We start from the raw sequence: 17,901 nt of genomic DNA, 5'->3' as shown, positions 1-17,901 counted from the left end.
AGATAATTCTTGTAACTTTCTGTGAAAGCAAAAACACCTTATTTTCAACCTTGTAAGAGTGTAGTTCACAGTATTCTTGACTTAGAAAGTCTGTATAAAATTTGTGGAGGATTGCTCCATCTGTGAAAAGGTTGCTAGCACCCTGTGCAGCTAGAGTATAGTGGAAAATCTCAAGTGAAACTTAAGGAGTGAACGTAGGCCGAGTTGAAGCCGAACAACTATAAATTTGTTTGCCTCTCTCTCCCTTATCTCTTTATTTTATTTAAATTGACATAGTTATATTTCACATTTTCACTGTACTAAAATCATTAACTGACATAGTTGTTAGAACACTTGTTTTAATTATTTTTATTTCATTATGTATATTTATCTATTGTGCTAGTCATAATTTTTATTAGGGTATTATTACTTTTATTTGTAAAAACCTAATTCACCTCCCCTCTTAGGTTGTCTTTTGGGTAACAATTGGCATCAAAGCGTAGACTCTTGTTTTAAATTTAACCATCTGGGAGTTTCGATCCATGGCAACTTTAGCTGAAGGACAAGCCACAAATAGGCCACCATTGTTTGACGAAAACAACTATAGTCATTGGAAAGATAAGGTGACCCTATACCTACAAGCCACTGATTATGCCATGTGGATTATTGTCACCAAAGATCCAAAAATTCCTACCAAAATTAGTAGACAATATTAGTGTACCTAAAACTGAAGATGAATGTGATGAGAAGGATCATAAATTATTGCTAGCCAATGTTAAAGCCAAACTCATCCTTGTTTGTGGATTAGACTCTAAGGAGTATAATAGAATTTCAAGTTGTGATTCGGCAAAAGAAATTTGGGACAAACTTGAGGTAACGTATGAAGGTACAAACCAAGTGAAGGAATCTCGTATTGATATGCTTGTTCATAGTTATGAATTGTTTAAAATAAACTATGATAAATCTATTTCAAGCATGCTTACTAGATTTACTGAAATTGCAAACTCTTTGAAATCTCTTGGCAAAATTTATACTAACAGTGAGTTGGTAAGAAAAATTCTTAGGTGTTTACCAAATAATTGGGAAGCAAAGGTCACCGCTATTATAGAAGCCAAAAATCTCTCCACACTTGGATTAGATGAGCTTATGGGTTTCCTTATGACTCATGAGATCACCATGAAAAGACATGAGGATGTTGAAAACAAAAAGAAAAGTGGAATTGCATTCAAAGCCTCATCGAATGAAGAAGAACATGAAAACTCCAGTGAGGATGAAAACTATGTCATGTTTAGTAGAAATCTCAAAAAGCACTTCAAGAAAAACAATTATAGAAGAAGAAGATCTTTCAAGAAAGAGTACAACAAAGATAATAAGAAAGAGTCTATTATTTGCTATGAGTGCAAAAATCCTGGACATATGAAGATGGATTATCCAAAATTGAAGAATCATGGAAAAGACTACAAAAGAAACAAAAGGCCATGGTAACAGCTTGGGGAGAAAGTGAAGATGAAAGCTCAAGCTATGGAATTGAAAATGAAGTAGCCAACTTATGTTTCATGGCTCTTGAAGATGAAGACTCTACTTAAGATGAGGTAACTACTCTTTATGAACAACTTGAAAGTATATTCCGTGAACTACAAGATGAATTTATAAAAGTTTGTACCAAAAATAATGTGTTGAAGAAATCTGTTGCATCTTTATCTATTAATGTAGAAGAATTAAAGAAAAAAAAATTATTTTGAAAAATGATTTTGATACTATCTCTAATGAGAAAACTACTTTAAAAAACAATATTTATGATTTAACAAAAACACTTAAAAATTTTGTAAAAGGTAGAAATAATTTCAACATGTTTCTTGGAAATCAAAGATGTGTTTTCGATATAGCGGCATTGGATATGATCCTATTAAAAAATAAAAGAATCTCAATACAATTTTTAAAAAGGCACCTCTCATGACTCACCCTCATATTACTTGTTATTATTGTAGAAAGAAATGCCATTATATATCTTCTTGTCCATTCAAAAATAATATAAATATGGGAATTAAAAAGATTTGGATTGTTAAGGGATCTAACAAAACTAACCAAGAAGGACCCAAGAAACTATGGGTAACAAAAATCAACACTTGATTGTCATCTTCTAGGTTTGCTTTAAGTCTAAAGCTAAAAAAGGGAAGTGGTATCTTGATAGTGGATGTTCCAAACACATGACTGGAGATAAATCCTTCTTTACTATACTGTCATCCAAAGATGGATGCTTTGTTACTTTTGGAGACAACAAGAAAGGAAAAATCATCGGTATTGGTAGCATCGGTATTTCTCCTAACCCTTCTATTGAAAATGTTTTACTTGTTGATGGACTTAAGCATAATCTACTTAGTATTAGTCAATTATGTAATAAAGGTAATCAAGTTATCTTTGATAAATCACATTGCACAATTGAAAGTATAAATGATCATAAAGCTTTATTCGTTGGTAATCGTCACGATAATGTTTATGTTTTCATCTCAATGATATCTATGCTAGTGATTTTAAATGTCTATATGTTAATAATGAAAATAATTGGTTATGGCATAGAAGACTTGGTCATGCTCATATGGATTTAATTGCTAAACTTTTGAGAAAGGATTTGGACATTGGACTTCCAAAAATTAAATTTGAAAAATATCATCTTTGTAGTGCTTGTCAACAAGGTAGACAAACTAAAATATTGTTTAAATCAAAATCTCACACTTCCACAAACTAGACCTTTACAACTACTGCATATGGATTTATTTGGTCCCTCAAGGACATCTATTCTAGGTGGTGAACATTATTGTCTTATTATTGTTGATGATTATTCAAGATTTACATAGATTATGTTTTTAGCACACAAAGATGAAACATTTTTTTCTTTCACAAAACTCTGTCGTAGAATTCAAAATGAAAAAGGCTTTCTTATTACTAATATTCAAACCGACCATAGTAGATAACTTGAAAATGAGAAATTTGAATTGTTCTGTGATGAGCATGGTATTGGACATAATTTTTTAGCACCTAGAACCCCTCAACAAAATGGTGTAGTAGAAAGGAAGAATAGAACTTTAGAAGAGACGAGTAGAACAATGCTTTGCGAAAATAATCTTCCTAAATATTTTTTGGCCGAAGTCGTTTACACCGCATGTTATATTTTAAATCGTGCATTAATTAGACATATTCTCAAAAAGACTCCTTATGAACTTTGACATGATAAAAAGCCCAACATTAGTCACTTGCATGTCTTTGGTTGTAAATGTTTTGTGCATAATAATGGTAAGAATAACTTAGGTAAATTTGATTCAAAATTTGATGAAGCAATTTTTCTTGGTTATTCCTTAACTAGTAAAGCTTATCGTATTTTTAATAAAAGAACTTTTGTTGTGGAAGAATCTATACATGTGACATTTGATTAAACTAACATCTCTGCTCAAAAGTAAATTGTTAATGATAATATAGATTTGGAACCAAATGTGGAAGATTCAAGTATCTACAAAAAAGAGAACCAACCATATAAGTTGAATAAAGAGATTGAACAACATTTTCTCCCACCTCAAGAAAAAGGAGGAAACAATGATGATTTGCCAAGAGAATGAAAGTTTGTTCATAATCACCCTAAGGATTTAATCCTAGGTGACCCTACTAAAGGTATTGAAACTCGCTCTTCAATTAGAAACATTTGTAGTAACTTGGCTTTTTTCTCACAGATTGAGCCTAAAAACTTTCAAGAAGCCGAATTCGATGAACATTGGATAATAGTTATGCATGAAGAGCTTAACCAATTTGAGAGAAACAAAGTGTTGGAACTTGTGCCAAAATCTAAAGATCATACCATTATCGGTACCAAATGGATCTTTTGAAACAAGCTTGGTAAATCCGGTACAATTATAAGAAACAAGGCTAGACTTGTTGCACAAGGATACAATCAAGAAGAAGGTATTGATTTCGATGAAACTTTTACTTCGGTTACTAGATTAGAAGTCATTCGCATGTTACTTGCATTTGCATGTTTTAAAAATTTCAAATTTTATCAAATGGATGTAAAAAGTGCCTTTCTTAATGGTTTTATAAATGAAAACGTTTATGTTAAACAACGCCTAGGTTTTGAAGATCATACTTTTCCAAATCATGTTTTTAAACTATCAAAAGCTTTATATGGTTTAAAACAAGCACCTTGTGCATGGTATGAACGATTAAGTAAATTTTTTATTGAAAATAATTTTTCTAGAGCAACGATTGACACAACACTTTTTGTTAAAACTAAAAATGATGATTTACTTATTGTGCAAATATATGTGGATGACATTATATTTGGTGCTACTAATGAAATCTTGTGTAAGGAATTTGCTAAGTGTATGCAAGGTGAGTTTGAGATGAGCATGATGGGGGAGCTAAATTATTTTCTTGGGTTTCAAATCAAACAATGTAAGGAATGAATTTTTATTAACCAAGCTAAGTAAACAAAAGAACTACTCAAAAAGTTTGATATGTATGACTCAAAAATAGCTGGAACACCTATGAACACATCCATTAAGTTAGACAAGGATGAAAAAGATAAGTCCATTGATCAAACAAAATATCGAGGTATGATCGGCTCACTTCTTTATTTAACTGCAAGTAGACCTGATATTATGTTTAGTGTTTGTATGTGTGCTAGATATCAATCAAATTCTAAGGAATCACATCTTAGTGCCGTTAAACGAATTTTTAGATATATTGTTGGCACTCAAAATTTGGGACTGTTTTATCCTAGAGGTGTTGCATTTGATTTGATTAGTTACTCGGATGCCGACTTTGCTGGATGCAGACTTGATAGAAAAAGTACCAGTGGCACTTGTCACTTTCTTGGTAACTCATTAGTATCTTGGTTTAGCAAAAAGCAAAATTCTATTATTTTATCAACGGCCGAAGCTGAATATATAGCTTTCGGAAGTTGTTGTGCCCAAATATTTTGGATGAAACAACAATTGGAGGACTTTGATTTGTATTATGATCATATCCCTATTAAATGTGATAATACTAGTGCCACCAATTTAAGCAAAATCCAGTTCAACACTCACGAACAAAACATATTGAAATTCAACATTATTTTTTAAGAGATTATGTTCAAAAAGGGGATATTGTACTTGAATTTGTAAACACCGACAAACAATTGGCGGATATTTTCACAAAACCCCTAAGCGAGGATCGCTTCAATTTTATTCGTGGTGAGAGAATGTCGATTTCTACTTAAAAAGTTTTATCATGAGTGTGAAACTTGAATTTTTATTAAAATGATATATGTGTATTGCTACATTGATATGAAAACATTTATATCAGTTGAATGCTCTCAAGTCCTTCATACATTTATTATCCTTAGCAGTTTGCTATTCTCAACTGTGTAACTTTTTTTAGGTTCTGCATCTTGAGGTAAAATTAACTTTGCATACATTGATTTTCTTTAAAACCTTCATGGTATTTTTTTTGCATTACCCTTCCAGCAATACCAACGTCCCATTAAGTATAATTTCTGCTGGTATTATTTTATTTTAATTTATTTTTTTATTGCTATTAGGCTTAATATCTTTTATTTTATTTATTTATTTATTTGTTTTACTAATTGGTTTCATTTCCTTTATTTTTTTTTTCTTCTTTTCTTTTCATTATTTTTTTTTATTTTATTTTTTTTGTTGTTTTGCCCTGAGGCTTAATTTTTATTTATTATTTTCTACACTTTAATTTCATCTTCAAGTGATTACATTAAACATAAAAACAAACACAAATCAAAATATACATATTTATATATATAAAAAAAAATTCCTTCATTTTTCCGGCCATTGGTCGACCTCACTTACTCGCCTCTTCCACCGCTTTCTTCTTTTTTTTTTTTTATTTCCTTGCACGATGCTTGACGTCCTTGCCCCCGTGCTTTCGTCGAGAGCGAGCACTCCCCACCAGCCAAGAACGACGTTGCTTCAAATCGGGCCATGGATGTGGTCTTCCGTTTAAGCTCTTTATTTCGGCCTTCAGTGCGCAAATCTCTGCTCGCACATCCTTATACATGTGCTGGAGCAGAGAGAGTTGGGCGTTGACCTGGTAGAGCTCACTTGTTCTGTTCTGCAGTCGATACGCCAATTTTGTGACTATAGTCACTGTCTCCATACAGGACGTCAACGTGAAATGATTGGCTTCAATATCTGATTGCGCTGTCATTATTTGCTTAATCGACATCATAGGAAGGTTGGGAAGAGTAGGCACTGAGGCACTCGGCCCAACAACGCTTGAGGGGTCATTCAGGTCCGGAAAGAGAGTGAGGGGATGGGGCGAGGCCTTGTGGTCGACAAGAGAGAAGTAATCGAAAGGAGGGTCGTTTTTGGCAGACTTTCTGCTCTGCTCAGTCTCTCTGTTTTATCTCTCTCAAGCGAATGAGGAAGAAGAAGGAGAAGCGAGTGATTAAGAAGAAGAAGACGAAAAAGAAGAAGACAAGAGGGAGAGAGAGCCGAGGCAATTGATTGACCCGTCTCGCTTTTGTCGGTTAGCTGATGCAAAAGTGAGGCCGCATGTCTGACGCGATTTTCGACGGAAAAAAGAGAGGTGGGCGAATCATATATATATATATCTGCTTTGATTATCTATTTTTGATGCCATTTATCACTATCATTTTCCTCCTCATCCTCCCGATTCTGAGCCATGATTTCCTTTTGATAATGTCACAGGGGGAGAAAATTATGATGTTATGTATTTATAGTTTGATATCTTAATCTTATGTCATGGTGTTGATTAAAGCTTATTTATTACACATGTGCTAACCTATGTATTTAGAAATGAATTCAGGGAGCATGACTTGAGGGGGAGCCTTTCTTACTCTCAAATCAAATCAAAATATCATTGTATGCCATCATAAAAAAGGAGGAGATTATTAGAATTATTTATTTTGATGATTTATTTAATTATGTTTTAATTTATTTGAAAGAGAAAAATAGAATCCAAAATTTATTTTGATGATTTATTTAATTATATTTTAATTTATTTGAAAAGAAAAATAGAATTCAAAATTTATTTTGATGATTTATTTTAATTATGTTTTAATAGAATCCGAAATTTATTTTGATAATTTATTTAATTATGTTTAATAGAATCAAAATTTATTTTGTCCCATTATTTCTCACCTAAACTTTTATCCTAAATATTGTTTGAATGTATTTAATATTTGCTTAAATCAGGAGTTTATTTCAAACCCAAAAATAATGCCCAAACTAGAGGTTCAAACAGCCCAGCATAGCAGCAGGCCAAAAGGTTCAAGTGAAATATATTTAATTTAGTAATGATGGAGTGGAAGATATTCAAATTTGTAATGATGGAGTGGAAGATATTCAAATGAATACAACGGCTATAAGTTTCATTATATATACCAAAACCTCTACTGCAAACAAGTTACAAAAAATCAAAACATATTTTTTGATCTATAACCACTCACATCTATTCTCTGAAATTTTTTTTGAGAAGTATTCTTCAATTTTTGTTTACATTCGCTTTCAGAAATTATATACTGAGACATATAGTTTTAAGCCCATTTTTCCTATGTGAGGTTTACAGAAAAATCAGAATTTCAATTTTATATCTATCTTTGAGAGATAATTATTGTAGGTTTCTGTGAAAGCAAAAACATATTGTTTTCATTCTTGTAAAAGTGTAGTACACACAGTGTTCTTAACTTAGAGAGTCTGTGTAAAATCTGTGGAAGATTGCTCCATCTGTGAAAAGGTTGTTTCTCTCGTAACATTGTTTCTCTTTCTTGTGACTTTTTACATTATTTAAGTGATTTTAAAATTTTAAAATTTAATAACTTGTAATTTACATCTCTATTTTTTGTAAAATTTATATTTGTAGAATCCTGTTGATAAGATCTTTCAAACAAGATCTATTAGTAATATGAAATTTTGAAAAAAAAAAAATCATCTATCAGTAATATGAAATTTTGAAAAAAAAAAATTCATGAAATTTCACTGACTAATCGAAATTTTGGTCATCAAAATTTCATTGATCAACTAAAATTTCACTAACTTAAACTGACTTAGTCATCGAAATTTCACTGACCAACTGAAATTTCATTGACTTATCTTAGGTTAGTGAAATTTTGTCAATTTTTTTTTTTATATAAAATTTTGTATTCATCAGGAATTTTGTTACAAATCTTAATTAAATCAAAAATACAAAATTTATAAAAATTGAGATCTAAATCAAAAGTTATAAAATTTAGAAAATTTCAATTAAGTTAAAAAAGTAATAGGTATAACCCAAAGCGGTGCATATTTTTGTCAACATGTGCTTTGAAGGACATATACTACTAATATAGAAAATGTGTTATCCTTATTTTAAAAAAAAAAAAAAATATTAATAGGGATATATTATAATAGTGTGAATTTGTAAAAACTATAAGTGTAAATATCTACACTTTTAATAAATCTAATAGCGCAAATTTTTGAAAAGTATAAATATTCACATTTCTAATAAATTTAAATAATATCAATTTTTAAAAAGTATGAATATTTATACTAAAACTTTCATACTTTTTAAAAATTCATAATATCAATAAATTAGAATAATATAAATTTGTCCAAAATGTGAATATATATCTACTACTATTTTAAAAGTTTGAAAAACACATATGTTTTTTTTACTTTTTTTGTATCCCGCAAATACTCTCCCAAACTTATTAAATATCACATAGCAATCTACATTTATTGAACAACCAAATACTTTTAGAAATTCAAATACCTTCAAATATCAAACGCCTTCAAACATCATAATATGATTATTTTTTTAATAATTTTACTACTTTTTTTTTATTCCGAAAATACCCTCTTCATAATTGGATTTGAATGAAACGGCAAACATGAAGTATTGCCACATTTGAATGAAAAGGCATGTACAAATCATTGCTTCCATCTATCTACTATTATAACAAGAGAGTAGCTTATCTGCAATTTACCAAAAAATTGGACTGCCTAGTCTTGTAAATGAGATGATGCCACTCCATCATTTTATCTATTCAATGGTTCGGATTGCATTGAAAAAAAAAAGATAATGGCTTTGTCTCTCATAAGCATCATGTTCGGCGACGTTCCCCCTTTATCATTGCCCTTACTTCCCTCACCCATGGCTAACACAGCATCATTCCTTGCAATACACCCATTCCTCACCCATTTTACCACATTAAAAAAAAAATACCTTTATTGGATATAAAGAGAGAAAATAATTGAATGTACGAATGGTTGCTCCAGAGCATGGATTGCAAATTAGGTTGTGAGGATTTGGTTAATACTTGATAAGATTAGTTAAAATATGGTGGTTATGACATGAATCAGAAGTTGTTAAAGAAAATTGCATCAACTAGTTTTTATTAAAAATATGAAAATTCAAACTAATTTTCATACATTTCAAAAACACGTGGGCCAAAATGATTGTGCTGAGTTGCTTAGCCAGGCCATGTGTACAACCAATTCTATGAAGCATTCCTTGTGTCCAAGTACTGACTTAGAAATCACACTTAACTAAGATTCAAAAACACGTGGGCCAAAATGATTGTGCTGAGCTGCTTAGCCAGGCCATGTGTACAACCAATTCTATGAAGCATTCCTCGTGTCCAAGTACTGACTTAGAAATCACACTTAACTAAGATTCTATAAGAGCGTTTTCAACGCTTACTCTTTTTTATTCATCAAATTTAAATTTGATTTAAAAAAAGTTCAGTTTTGGGTGCTCTAATCATAACATCAAACCAATATCAAATTGAGAATGTCTTAAACTTTTTATCAAATTGAGGATTCTTGGAGCGTTTTTATCAAATTTGTAAATGACTATTGGGTTGGACGTCCTCTTAGACAACATCTTCCTTGCAAATTGTCTTGTAGGTTGTGGTCAATTTACATCAAACCAATCGACCGACCGGACATCTGCCCGGTCATACTCCTAGTTGACCGGTACTTTGATGAAAATTGAAAATTTTCCGTTGTAATGCGCGATATCAGGTAAAACTTTTACTCAATTTTGAAAAAAAAAAGAGTAAATCTTGGAGATGCTCTAAAACATATCTCTCTCTTTCTTACTGTCCCACGTATCGTTTTTCTTTCTTTCTCGTTGTCCCACGTATCGTTTTGAATCAGTTAGGTAATCTTCGACTTTCATGTATGTGTATGTGTGACTTTATATATATTTACAATATAATCTAGGGTTGGCAATCTTCATTCCATCTATCTATTTTTTGAGAAAGACTATGGTATACACCTTTCAAAGAGTATGTACTGTATGCACTTTATAACTAAAGAAGAAAATTGCATAACCTAGGAGTGCATATGGAAAGGAGCGTGTACACCATATGCACCCCTACATTATGCCATTTTTTTCTTTATTTATATTTATCTATCTCTTTATATCTATACTATTATATATGTGAGTAGGGCTGCAAACAAAGCGAGCCGAGCCCAACCGATCTTCAGTATGTTTGGATTTATTTATTAAGATTTTAACGAGTTCGAGCTCAAGTTCAAGCTTAATACAAATTTAATGAACTGAGCTCAAGCCAAGTTAGCTTAGGCTTGACTTGAACTCGAGTCTGATCACGAGCCTTAACGAATAAAAAAAAATTATAAATTAATATTTGTGTACGAAACTAAAGTTATAATTGAAATTTTGATTATATAATTATATATACAATATATATAAACATACTAAAAGAAAAGTCAATATTTCACTAAAATAATAATATCTATCACCAATATTATATAAATGTATTATTTATAGTTAACTATTATTTACATTTACATTTTTTAAATATATAAATAACATATTTATTTTATTATATATATATTATTTAATAGATAAATAAAAAAATATTAAACAAGTCAGTTAATGAGCCGGGTGTTAGTATGTTTGGACTTACTTATTAAGATTTTAATGAGTTCGAATGCAAAAAAGTAAAAATAAAAAATAACAAACTGAGTTCAACTGAGTTTTTATCGAGTCGAGTTCGAATTTGTTCACGAATGACTCTGTTCATTTCTAACCCTATACGTGAGCACTGGACTTGGTGTGTTCGGTGACTTTTTTTTTTTTGTCATGTAGCAAATTTGTACGTCCTGAAATAAAAAATTATTATTTAAAAGTGTGGGAGTCGGATTTTATTAGATCCATAGGGACGGATGAGCATGTCCGGTCCGAAACGTAACCTGTATTCGGCATATACCCCAGCTAGTTAAGGAGCCGAATAAAATAACCAGTATCCCACCCAATAGAACTGACGCTGAGTAGAGGTACATGTGACGGAACAAGAATGAGCCCAGCCCAAAGGCCCAAAGAAAATACTATAAATATGGGATCATCCATCAGAGAGAGGCAGGTGAGAATTGTTGTGCTTAATTTAGAATATAAGTAATCTTGAGTGTTGAGACTGACTTGTCCGTTGGAGTGCTAATTCCGACACCCCCGATCGGAGTGTTTATTCCTTTTCAAGTGACTATCAACGGATCACGAGCGTCCCCCAAGATCAGAAGAGTATTTCCAAACTACTTCTCCACAATTGGCGCCGTCTGTGGGAATACTTGCGCATATCCATGGCGGGCGTGACAGAGGACCCTCCAATAGTCACTGATGAAACCACGTAGAGAGACGACCTCACTTCACCAAACAGGCTTGGATCGAACACCATCCCCGTAAGACGCGCTCTGAACTTCGTCTTACCCTCGACTTCAGAGCATGAAGCAATGCAAGCGATCATGGAACAGGCAAAGCAAAACGAACAAAGGTTGGAGAACATGATCGCAGAAAACCAACGTCTTCGTGAAGATTTGGTCTTGGAAGTGGCGAAGTCCAAACAAGCTGTACGCCTAAATCCGGAACGATCTCCGAAGGCAGGTGGTCGACGACCTCGAGCTCGATAGGACGACACTAATAGCGACTCCGACTCGTTATCCCCGGAGCCCAGGAAGAAGGGCAACCTGAAACTACTAGTTTTTCTGAAGAAACTCCCCGTATAAGGCACAAGCGAAGAAGGAACAGTTCGGACGAAGATCAACATGACCCATTCGTACGACGGATCGCAAAGGCAGTACTACCCAAGAAATTCAAAGCACCGTCATTCACCTTGTACGACGGCAAATCAGACCCCACCGACCACATCCGCCACTACAAGCAAGCCATGACATTGCATGCAGACGACGAGGCCCTCATGTGCCGAATATTTCCCAGCAGTTTGGGACCATTGGCTGTCAGGTGGTATTATAAACTGGAGCCGGCTTCGATCAAAACCTTCCACCAATTATAGAAATCCTTCAGGGCCAGATTCATCACTAACGAGGTCCAGCCGAAACAAGCCGACTCTCTCTGGGCAATGCAAATCCTGCCAGGAGAAACACTAAGAGCATATTTAGCGTGATATTGGAAATTCTTTAATCTTGTTGATGACGCTTGCAACGACTACATGGCCATCACTGCCTTCAAAATGGGATTACATCCAGATAGTGCCCTCTACAGTTCTTTGACTAGAAGTCCCTCCAAAATGGTCTGGGGGTTGATGAAGAAAGTAGAGGAATATTGCAAAGTGGAAGATGACGCCTTGCGGGTTAAAGCCAGACACATGGCCAACAAAACAGCCCCTCCTGAAACTGCTTAGCCAATAGTTTCGTACCACCTCAGAGCCCCGAACCACGACAACGGGCTAAACGAGACAAGAAACGGGATTCTCGCCGATCAAGCGATCAATGCTCACACCGAGCAAACGAGCAACTGCAAGTTGATAGCAGACGCACAAAGCGTGCCGACAAGAAATATACGGAGCTGTCAGAGCCAATCAGCTCGGTTATGTCCAAAATTCAACATCTTCCGTTCTTCAAATGGCCGTCCAAAATGACGGGATAGGCAGTGTGGCTATCACAAAGATCACGGCCATGATACGGGCAGTTGCTATGCTTTGAAAGACCACCTTGAGGAATTGGTGCAAGATGGTTGGCTCCAACAATATGTCTGGAAGAGCGCAATTAAAACAGTTGCCCTTCGGCAAGATTCACCTTCGCTCGACGTCATTCATATGATATACAGCCTTCCAACACCTCTTACCGTACACACAATTCAGTCAGCCCTCCAGAAGCAACACGCACTGATGAAATGGCCCCACGAAGCTCTAAGTATTATCTTCGACGATTCCGATCTTATCGGCATCACACTCCCCCATATTGGTCATTGAACTACACATAAACCGATTTACCGTTGAACGCGTCCTCATAGACCAGGGGAGCACTTCGGAGGTTATGTATTACGAGACCTTTATCAAACTCGGCTTCAACGAATCAAACCTGTCTCCGGCTCCTCATCCATTATTCGGCTTCAACGCAAATCCAGAGTACCCGTTGGGGGAAAATCACACTTCCCGTTTGAGCGGGCTCCCAAATAGTGGATGTGTAATTAGTGGTCGTCAAGCTCCCTTCGCCGTATAATCTCATCATGGGGCGAACTTGGTTGCATACTATTCAGGCCGTCCCAAGCACCTATCATCAGCTGCTACGCTTCCCGACCAAACACGGCATTGAGCAAATCCGTGGTTCCCAGCAATCCGCACAAGCATGTTATCTCCTTTCTAGAAAGACACCAACGGGAGTCGCAGGTCAACTCCATTGAAGTACCGAGTCGCAGGTCAACTCCACTGAAGTGTCGAGTCGCAGGTCAACTCCACTAAAGCTACGAAAGCCTTAGGCGATACCAGCAGCAGCTTGCCAAGTTGCATAATCAACGCGTTCAGCTGCGTCGCTACACCGGGAGAGTTGATCCTGAAGGCACTTTCGGATGACAAGAAACCAGTTGATGGAAAATTGGGTCCTAACTGAGACGGCCATTATCGGATAGATTCCATATCGGCTTAGAAATATATCAGGAAGGAGTCTGCCACGGCCCTGGAACCTGACGTACTTGCAAAAATTCTGTTATTAAACCCGACTTGTGGGGAATGATCCTAGTTCTAAATGATTCACCATGTACACATTCCACTTTTGAAATGCAAGGATTCTTGTTGAAAAGTTGTAATCCTATCCACTGCGAAATATAATTAAAAAGTGTTGCGATGGAAAAAAGTCTCCGGATTCGGAGCCCCATCGGCGCATGACGTCTTTGGATCAAAAAAGCCTCCGGATTCGAAGCGCCCTTCGTGGATATCACGATTGGCTAAAAAGTCTCCGGATTTGGAGCGCCCCTTATGGATATCACGATTGGCCGATTAAAGCCTCCGGATTCGGAGCGCCCTTCGTGGATATCACGATTGGCCGACTAAAGCCTCCGGATTCGGAGCCCCATCGGCGCATGATATCTTTGGGCCGAAAAAGCCTTTGGATTCGGAGCGCCCTTCGTGGATATCATGATTGGCCGACTAAAGCCTCCGGATTTGGAGCCCCATCTGCGCATGACGTCTTTGGACCGAAAAAGCCTCCGGATTTGAAGCGCCCTTTGTGGATATCACGATTGGCCGATTAAAGCCTCCGGATTTGGAGCCTTATCGGCACATGACATCTTTGGCCGATAAAGCCTCCAAATTCGGTTGACCAAATAGTGTCCCGCTGGGCGATGCTCAAGGACCGTATGAAAAAATGCTTAATTCAAGCAGGGATATGCAAGTTGAGCTGGCACAACCACATGAACAAAACAAAACGTGCCAACATTCGAGCATTACAACGAGATAAGATGCTTAATCGAAATAAGATGCTTAATTAAGAACGTGATATATAAACTTTTAAAATAACACATTTTATTCGATTAAATAGTAATTACAAAAACGCAGTCCGCGTTCGAGCATTACAATATCTATCTTCATACGGCGTCGCCTTCGTCCTCACCCTTCTCAAACATCGAAGGCGAAAAAGGGGAAGTGGTCGCGTTGGTACAGCGGCAGCACCGAATCAGCGCCCATTGCTTGGAGAGCATCCGCAGCTTAAAATGCTTTGATCTGACCGCGCTTGAATCCACGATGTTCACACTGGTGAGACAATCACCCTCGAGGTGGAAAGCTTTGACACCATAGACAACGTCAAAGCTAAGATCCAGAACAATAAAGGAATTCCCCATGAAAACAGTAAAACTCAACGGTCGCGGTGCTACGTGGGCCTCATTTCTCGGTCGCGGTTACGGAGAACTTCATCTAATCTCACAATGTGCGATGTAAGATCGATAAATCACCAAAGAGTCCAAATCCAGCAAATCGTTTTGGAAAACTGATTTTTAATAAAGAAGTGCCAAATATGGACTGCTTTGCCAGATACAGAGTCACCACTTAAATATTTTATTTTGGAAAAATTTAGGAAACCCTGACTCGTGCCTAAGGTCACGTGTCCGTCATCACCAAAGTTGCCTCGGCTCGGGAACTTAGGTATGAGAGGGGAAGGTCATGCAATGAGCACCCCCGCTCGCCCGATCAAAAATCGGCCTGTACTAAGCATGATATTTTGTTTTTGAAAACCCATGTGCTCTTATTCTGGTTAATTAGCTAATCTTACTACGTGATGCGCACAGCATATAAGTATAGACTAGATTGTCTAATTTGGAACAAAACATTACATGTTCGTTTGTGAAAATAGTTTAAAGTTTGCTACTCGCAAGTAGGCTAAATTCGGGATTCAATGAATTATTCCAATTCAAGTAATCCAACCTTCACCCACAGGCATTCAGGTAGTTATATCACATAAGCAGTTAGTCTCATGGCAAGCATGCTTTCATGGTAACATTAACACATGTCCAATATGCTAAAGCGTAAACACTCACAGTGTACTCCGAGCCAAAACAGAGAACTAGCTAGAAATCATGCATGATCCTAGTTCATGTTAAGATGGCTAATACAATACATGCAAAAATGCTGCTAAGATAGGCTCGGCTATCTAGAATGGCATATGAATGCAACTTGGTACATGTATTCAACTTGGAATTGAAATACAATGCAGTTAGTATGATGCGCCGAGCCTGGTGCATGCAATACAGATGAATGGATGCATGCATGCAAGCATAAGGTATGCTAAATGAAATATGTCCTAAAACTAACCATCGTAAGCGGTTAAGTAAAAGGGAGAAAGAAATGGGGGTTAGAAGACATGCATCACACACACGCACGCTTATTACAAAAGTTGGCCCTCTCGACGGAGGGACCAAATAAGAAGTTAACTAGCTAATCTAAGCTAATTAAACTAATTATTACAAAACAAACTAATTAACTAATCCTAGTTAACTAATTATTACAAAACAAATTGAAATAGTTAAACGCAGTAAGTATTAAAGTATAAAACGAATGCCTAATCTAGCTAAGTAAAGAAGCTAAATAAAACAGTAAAATAGGAGGTTCTCAGAGGGAGAAGACTGGATGCATGCTCGGTCGCCTCGTTCGGAAAGCCGTCGTGATGTCCCAATTTGCCTCTGTTTGCCATTGTCCTCAGAACCTTGCACCAAGCTCCAGAAAGCTTCCAACTCACCTTGGAGACCTGTGGGAGGTTGGCCGACCACCTAGGGATGTCACTAGCCACTGGCCGACCACTTTCTGTGCTGAAAACCAGAAAAAGTGGTCGGCCAGCTAGTTTTTCTGGCTGGCTGACCAGTTGTTATTGCATTTCTCTAGTTTGCTGCAACGGAGAGCAAGAAAGGGTATTGCAATGCATTTGTAAGATATGCGTGCACAACCACCCTCCCTATCATTTCATGAGTTCAGGGGAGTGTAGTTCTCAACCCTCGGGCTACCAATCGCGTATTTCAATGCGTGATGGCCGAGAAGTCAAATTGCACAATTCAATATAAAACGAATGCACAAGTAAACACATAAAGCCTAAAACTCTATCATGCTTGGTCAAGAGTATCGGCGACTGAGAATTGAGGCACGTTTCATTACTTTAAGTATGAAACGTCCCTCGTTTCTCGTGCTCAGATTAACACTTAATCCAAACAACAATGCAACAACATGGCATACACAACGCAAACAACAACATGGCATACTCAATGTAATGCGACATGATCAACTTAACAAAGCTAATGACATGCGAACAATGCTAATACATGCATGCACAATGCAATGCTACAAGGGCAACTTAGCAATGTTGGGAACATGCATACTCAATACAAAGAAACAACTTGGCATACACAATGCAAATAACCACATGGCATGCACAATGCAATGTAAAATGACATACTTAATGCAATGAATAATAAGCATGCGAACAACATGTACACAAACATGCTAAATGGACTTAAACCAAAAGGGAGTAGACCCTAGTCATGCCCAAATCATTGGCCATAACACCAAAATAAAAAGCACAAAATACAAAGCATGCATGCACAATGCATTGGCCATTCAACTAGGGCTAAGAGCACAACCCTCAAGAAGGCTCAAGGAGTGACAAATGCAGAGGTGTAACAACACTAAATGCACTGAAATTAAGTAAGAAATGATGCCAAATCATTCAAACAAAGCAAGCATGGCATGCAAAGGTCCTTAAGCATTAAAGCTAATAAAGAGGACTACAAAGGGGGCATGCAATACATGGCACAAGTACATGAAACAACCATGGACAGAGCTTAATTAGGTCTAAACAAAGACCAAAACATGCTAAGATGGAGGCTCAAATACGTAGGCAAGATGACATATATACTAGGCCACAAACTAGGCAACAATGCACAACACTTAAAGGCATTCAAAGCATGAAAGAAGTGGGAACATGACAATGCTATAAGCTCTGAAATGAAGTATTAAATGATGCCAAATCATCTAAATAGCTCAAAGATAGCATGCATGAGTCAACAAAACACAAAGCTAGCAAGACCAATTGCACTACAGCTATACAAAGCATGAAGGATATGGAAAAGGCAACCTAAAACAGTCCTAGAACATGTCAAAATGACACTAAAACATGCATG

Source organism: Camellia sinensis, chromosome 13 (assembly GCF_055761805.1).
Source record: "Camellia sinensis isolate YWXY chromosome 13, ASM5576180v1, whole genome shotgun sequence".
In the NCBI taxonomy this organism is placed as follows: Eukaryota; Viridiplantae; Streptophyta; class Magnoliopsida; order Ericales; family Theaceae; genus Camellia; species Camellia sinensis.
The sequence above is the reverse complement of the archived record's forward strand: the minus strand, read 5'-3'. Positions refer to the sequence as shown.